Source organism: Alligator mississippiensis, chromosome 8, assembly GCF_030867095.1.
Source record: "Alligator mississippiensis isolate rAllMis1 chromosome 8, rAllMis1, whole genome shotgun sequence".
In the NCBI taxonomy this organism is placed as follows: Eukaryota; Metazoa; Chordata; order Crocodylia; family Alligatoridae; genus Alligator; species Alligator mississippiensis.
Window position 1 is genome coordinate 18,991,070 of NC_081831.1, and position 6,019 is coordinate 18,997,088.

At 44.5% G+C, this 6,019-nt stretch overlaps 1 long non-coding RNA gene across 2 annotated transcripts; it reads right to left on the bottom strand.

The window, feature by feature from the left end:
• Positions 1 to 1,001: 1,001 nt before the first annotated feature.
• Positions 1,002 to 5,696, bottom strand: LOC109282743 (uncharacterized). 2 transcript variants are annotated; one of them, XR_009463849.1, is made up of 3 exons: positions 5,631 to 5,696; positions 4,043 to 4,240; positions 1,002 to 2,672 (listed from the first exon to the last, which is right to left on the bottom strand). It is a non-coding gene; the product is annotated as an uncharacterized LOC109282743 (long non-coding RNA). The 2 variants fall into 2 exon arrangements; XR_002089767.2 differs by lacking the exon at positions 5,631 to 5,696 and adding an exon at positions 5,078 to 5,574.
• Between the last annotated feature and the right edge of the window lie 323 nt (positions 5,697 to 6,019).

Consider the following 6,019-nt stretch of genomic DNA (forward strand, 5'->3'; position numbering starts at 1 on the left):
AAGTCCCCTCTAAGTCTTCTCTTCTCTGGGCTGAACAGTCCCATGTCTTTCAGCCTCTCTTCATATGGCCTGCTCTACAGATCTCTAATCATATGCATAGCCCTTCTCTGGACTCTCTCAAGCTTCTCCACATCCTTCTTGAATTGCGGCGCCCAGTACTGGACAGAATACTCCAGGTGTGGCCTCACCAAAGCTGAGTAGAGTGGGAGGATGACATCTTTAGTCTTGCTTGAGAGGCATTGGTGGATGCATGCCACTGTCTTATTCACTTTGCTAGCTACAGCATCGTATTGGTGGCTCATATTCATTCTGTGGTCTATCACAACCCCCAGGTCTCTTTCAGTCATTGTGCTAGCAAGAGCCTGTAAGTGTGTTATGGATTATTTCTCCCCAGATGGAGTGCTTTACATTTCTTGGTGTTAAACATCATCAGGTTTTGATCCACCCACCATGCAAGCCTGTCCAGGTCAGCCTGTATCCCCAGTTTATCCTCCAACATGACCTCACTCCCCCACAATTTGGTGTTGTCCACAAACTTTGCCAGTACGCTTTTAACACCCGAATCCAAATCATTAATGAATATGTTGAAAACCACTGGTCCGAGTACTGAAACCTGAGGTGTGCCACTGGTCACCATGTGCCATGTCGACTCATTTCCATCTATTAATACTCTCTGGGTTCTGCCTTAGAGCCAGTTTCCTAACCACTGGACCATTAAGTTGTCGTGGCCGCAGTTCCCCAGTTTTACCATGAGGACTCTCCATATGAATCAGCATCTCCTTCAAGTCAACACAGAGACTTACTAAATTGAATTAATCTGCTTACACCTCATGGCTGCTCTGTAGATTGTAGACCTGATTGCTCAGCAGTCACTGACAACAGTGCAAGTGTGTGTCTATGTACGTGTGCATACAATACAGTTTATGTATGTGCATATGCATTTGTATATACATATGTTTCCGTCTCTGTGTCATGCTAGCAAATGATTTCTTTATCATATGTTTAATAATAAAGACATTACCATTCCTTTATTCATTTTTAAAGGTCCCTTATATTCACAAGTGAATTTATTTACCAGGCCTATTTTTCAAACACATACAGTAAAGTAACCACCAGCCTGGTTTATTGGCGCACGTGCTTTATCATCCATTTAACAGTCTTATTCCTTTGTAATGAATGACCCTGTTGGTGGGAAATAAATTGGAATGTCAGTTCAGGGATCAATCAATACACACATGTAGCGTTTATATTTGTAATGGGATGTCCATTTCTGTAGTTCAGATCTTGTTCTGGAAGGACATGACTGTATATACTACAGGTCTGGGTTTTGCTGAGAAACAATATACCTAAAAAAATGATTAAGCAGTTCTGGGGGAAAATAAAAATGGAAACCAAAAAACATGGACTTGGATAATAGAGATTTGGTTCTTCAGTTTCCTTCATCTTGTGCAGTTATGGCAATGCAAAACAAGTGCAAAGTATTGCCAAATGCAAGCTCTCAAAGATCTTAAGTTCTGCCCTAAATAACCCATGAGTCACTTAACAATCAAGGGACTAAAATCACTAAACACCCTTGTCTTCTTGATTTGGAGCCATTAGGGTTCACATTTTAAAACTTTCTTCTACAACCATAAGCACTAGAAATACTTTATAAAGAAAACTGAGATTCTGATGTAATCAGAGGACTCCAGGATTTGGGCCATTAAGGAAAGCAGCAAATACTGTGTAACTTGCAATAAAATTAGAATTGGACACACTGGAATCAGAATGGTAGTGTTTTATATCTGCTTTGTCCTCACTTGGAACTAATGTACAAGGTATGGAGTAATGCGGAGTCAGACCTCTAGTACTCCATCCAAACTATCTATAGAATGGCCAGACAACTACCAGACTCCAGTGCTCCCTGTCCCCTTTCAGATTTACACCAGATTAGCTTTAAGCATGAGAGTAGTTACTCCAGTTTTCATTGGGACGCACTGGGCATGTCTACATGTTCATTAAGGTGCCGTAGTTACTGCATATTAAGTTTAGTACTTGATAACCAAGCACAGAATTGTACTACTCCACAGTACCGCTGGCACATGCTTTTTTAGTGATGCTACTGTACAGTAGCCTAATACTACTGTACAGTAGTGTATTAGCACTGGTTTTGACTTGACATGTTACTGCACATTTAGTATCTTGTGTAGATGCGCTCACTCACATTTATCTATTACACATGGAAGCAGCAGACCCCCATTACATGAGCTGGCAAAAGGGTATTTGGGACATGCCCCAGTGCAGAGCAAGTCTCGTCTCATTCTAGGTTCTTTGAGGAGACTGCAGCACTGAAAGAACATTAGGCATGTGACTTTATTTCCCAGATACATCATGCAAAGCCTATTGCAATCAATGTGGGATCTCGTACATGTGACGGGGGTTAATCCCCCAGGTTTTATTTTATGTCCCCTAAGTTGAAACAGTGGGCCATAGAATAAAACCCTGGGAACTAAACAGTTTCAATTTTTCCATCATGTTACGGTGAGGGCCCTAATCCTTTTGTTGTTGTTGTCAGAGCTGGAGCTTGCCTGCAGCCAGGGAGCGAGCTTCCAGCAGGCCGAATGGTTCCTGAGCTGTGGGGGGCCCTGGTCCTTCCCTCCACCAGAAGCTTGTGCCTCAGCCATAGACAGGCTCTGACAAAAAAAAAAAAAAAGAATCAGGCCTCTCGCTGCTTCTGCCTCTGAGCTGCAGGAGGCGGGGGGGGGGGGGGGGGGGGGGAGGTTGGTCCTTCTCTCTGTGGCAGCAGCACCCACCAGGGTCACCCTGGCAGGATGCTAGTGATCTGGGTGCTTCCCCAGCTCAGGGAAGGACCAGGGCCCCACAAAGCTCAGGGGCCACCTTGCCTGCTGGCAGCTCACCCCCTGGCTGTGGGAGAGGTGGGCAGGCTCTGCCAAAAAAAAAAAAGGATCAGGCCCATCACCACTTCTGCTGAAGGCAGAAGGAGCAAGAGGCCTGATCCTTTTTTCTGCGGAGCCTGCCTGCCTCTCCCGGGGTGGGGGGTGAGCTGACAGCTGCAATGTTGCAATTTGCAACACTACAAACAAAACTACATCCAGATGTAGTTTAGTTTGGAATAATGCTAAGACACTTTAAACCCTCTAAAGGATACATTATGATGCCATTCAGCCACACAAAGTAACATTTTCATCATGTGTACATGTTAATGGCGTCACATGTACAAGTGCCCCGAGTCTCTCCATTGCTTCTACTGGCCTTTAAATGAAATCCCATGAGGAAGAAATGTGTGGATTTAATATCAACAAATCTGAGACAACTTCTAACCCTACCTTTAATCCCTGTGCTGTTGACCTAGGCCAATCATACATGAGAAAATGAGAAACCAAAAGGGAGAGCTACTGAAGTAACTTGTGCTGACAATCTCAGTCAGGCCTCCCAGTCAATGGAGGGTAACGCACACTGTATCCTTTGCTACAGTGGCAAGCTGTCATTGTAGTAGCCTCTTGCTATTCAGATTTCTGGCTTCCTGGTAGCACTCTCCCTGCTCTACTCCTCACAGCCCCTGAGGGCCATGTCTTTACATCACAAACCCTGCCCTAGCAGTCAGCTAACTTCATAAGAGACAACTTTCCAATATAGTCATCCAAGCTACTCTAAAGACCTCCTTAATTCTTCACACACCACACACACACACACACACACACACTGCTTGTCTCTCTTGTGTTAAATCTTTCTAATACTTCGGAGGAGAGCTGCCAAACCATAGTCCCATAATCGCCCTCACAGCTTGCAAGAAGCACTAAGATTATTGCAAGTGTCAGCTCTGAATGTGATCTTAATATAAGCAGGGAAATAATATGTTAAAAGTTAATTTGCCATAAAATATGTCCAAGTCCCTTTTCTGCTTTTACAAGGTGTTTTTAACCGGGTAGGAAAGTGGGGTTGAAGTGGTTTGCAGCAATAACAGCTCTGTCATGGAAATGATAGATATTACTTTACTGATGGTAAAAAGATATGAATCAAGTCTGTCTGCCAGCATGATTACCTAATTGTACCATGAGAGTTCAGCAAGGCCACTGCTGTTGCTCTGATTAGACAAAGTCTTTGGGTTATTCCACTCCTGTGCCTGCCTTATCACTCAGGTTTCAAGGCTTGGGAGAAATATGTCAACACGGACGTCAAGAATCAGATGAAGTATCAGCTCTAGTGGAGGATCCTCCTCACCGGCTCCAAGCTGAATACCCTTGAAAAGAAATGGAATGTTGAAAAGTGGGGCACGTCATAAAGGGAAAGGGATGGGGGTGGGGGATGAATGGTAAGAGCTATTATTGCAGATTTGATAATATTGATCTTGTCATTAATAACATGATGAACCTTAAGTGAAATTCAAGTGTCAGTGCCAAGACAGGTTATTTCTGTCATAAACGGCACATCAGGCAACTTAAGAACATTGATATTAAGATAGATAGAAGGAAGGATGGCAGAGAGAGAGGCATAAAAAAGAGGAAGGGAGAGAAAGCTCTTATGGGACTAGCTTGATTTTGGTGGGTTGTGTTGGTATTGGCACTGGGGTTCATTTGGAGTTCAATGCTTCTCAGACTTGGAAAACTCCAAGTGAAAATCCCCACAAATTCTGTCACATGATAAATTTGTAAGAAAGCTACTGAACTTCACGCCTCTTCCCCACAGAAGTACACCCTTTCCTCACCCTTCTTATTCCCAAAGATGCCCTTATCTATAACGGTGGAGTGGGGCAAGAAAGATTCAGAACCCCACGCTATCAATGTTTTTTGTGTTTGAGGAATTAAAGAAAAAAAATTTCTGGGTTTTAATCAAAGAAAGGAAACAAAAAAGCAGTTGCTGATTTTTTTTAGTTTGGAATCTTTTTGTTTTTTTAATGGGTTATTAAAACTTCCAGATGAAGAGAGTATATTTGATGAGCATGTTTTGATGGGACCTACTTTTGGACCAGCTTTACCTAAAAGATTACTCCCTAGCCCCAAACTGAAGAATGCTTCTCTAATGTGGCTGTTTAAGGCAGAATGCCTGATATTAAAAAAAAATCTTTGAAGATTAATACCTCATAGGTTTGCTTAACAGGCAGTTTTTCAAAGTCCTTTAAAATCCATGTATATCCTCAGATTGTCTTGAAAATTGCTTTGCCTCACTGTAGCTCAGATTAGGGTTTGGTGGTGCAAATTTGGGGTCATCTGGTCAAAGGATTTCAAAGACTGAGTGTGGAGAACAAAAGATCTATGGTCAAATTTTTAATACCTGTTTTTCTGAAATTTAATTTTAGGTTCCACTTTCCTCAAGGGCACGAGGCAGCAGTGGGAAACCTGAACTCAGCATTAACAGAGATTTTGTCAGTGGATACTAGTTAGAAGTATTATGGAGGAGCAGATTGCAAAGCTCACGTTTAATAGGTCTGTGCGAAGCAGCTAGTACTTGCTTTGGATTTGGCTGATTTGGGAGACAGTGATTCGATTCGGTGACTTGAATCACTGTCCTGAATCGATTCAGCCGAATCACCCAGGCCCATCCCCTGCCCGCTCTCCCAGCACCGGCAATGGCTGCCTGCCCGCCCGCCCCTGCTCCCAGCACTTGGAAAAAAAAAAAAAGCCCCCACTCACCATGTGCTGCCGGGCAGGAGGCAATCCCTGCTGCCCCCCTCAGTGCCCCATGCTGTGTGGGAGACTCTGCATAAGATCCCTGCCTCCTCCCCCCCTGTCCCTGCCCTCCCCATGGCTGCCGCGCCCACCTCAGCTCCGGCCCTTTAAGAAAAAAAAACTGAGAAAAACTCCAGACTCACAGTTCCTGCCGGGTGGGGTGGTGGGTGATCCCCACTGCCCTGCACCACATTGGGGGGGGCTCTGCATGACCCCCCATAAAGCCCTGAGGCTGCTGCAGGAGCTGATGAGTCCCAGGGTTTTTCTCTTTTTTTTTTCCCTTAAAGGGCCGGAGCTGGGACGGGCGGGGCAGCTGGGGGGGTGCTGGGGAAGCGGGGGGAGGGTCAGGGGGT